The sequence below is a fragment of the Arachis ipaensis genome, chromosome B02, assembly GCF_000816755.2.
Source record: "Arachis ipaensis cultivar K30076 chromosome B02, Araip1.1, whole genome shotgun sequence".
NCBI lineage: Eukaryota > Viridiplantae > Streptophyta > Magnoliopsida > Fabales > Fabaceae > Arachis > Arachis ipaensis.
The window spans coordinates 7,808,976-7,809,911 of record NC_029786.2 but is presented as its reverse complement, the minus strand read 5'-3'; positions in this window follow the sequence as shown (position 1 = coordinate 7,809,911).

Below are 936 nucleotides of genomic sequence, written 5' to 3'. Positions count from 1 at the left end.
GTTTTATTTATGATTTATAAAATTAACTATTTTTAGTAGAATTAATTTTGATACAAAATAATTCAGACAAAATGTTATTAAAACAAATAATTTTCTTGTATTGAAGTGTGTTTGTACATAAATCATTAAATCCTAATTTTCTCTCCAAAGTAGATTCTTACCATGAAAACTGAATTTGCAAACTACTAATGAAAAGTTTTCACATGTACCAAGCCACTTTATTGAATTTATGCTATTTCATTATTCATAAGCATTAAGATCTATATTAAAATACTGTAATATTAATGGACATAATTGATTGATAGAAATATGCAATCTACTCCTTAAAAGGGGAGTGCACTGAAAACTTTCAACTAATAAACACCCTTATCCAAAAATTTGATTTGTGCAAGCAGTAATTTATCGGTCAATAATAAATTTTTAAATAGAATTTTGATCTGTAACGAATTAATTCTTATCATGTCAAAATAAAAGATATATAAAAATTTTTAAAAAAAATCTTTGTGTATAACCTTATATTTTTTTCAAAACATGAATGAAACTAACATAACAAACTATAACTGAAATAATATAATTTCTTCGTCCTCACCTAAAAATCTCGAAATCTCGAATTTGGATATGACTCTTAACTTTGCAAGAAAAAAAAGAAAAATCATTGTATAGCGGCAAGTTAGTTTGCCTAAGGCCTGGGGAGCCAATGGAAAATATTGGGTTGATGAATTTTTTCCAATAATTTATATGGGCCTTGGATATGGGAACAAAATATCAAGGGTAGATGATTATAATTTGTAACATTGATGGTGTATTGTAATAAATTATTAGTATTTTATTTGGTCTATTTTAAATATTCGAATTTAATTCTAAATTAATCTAAAAATAACCAATTAAACTAGATTAAGTCATTGTATTTTGTAAGTTTTATATAATAAAATATTA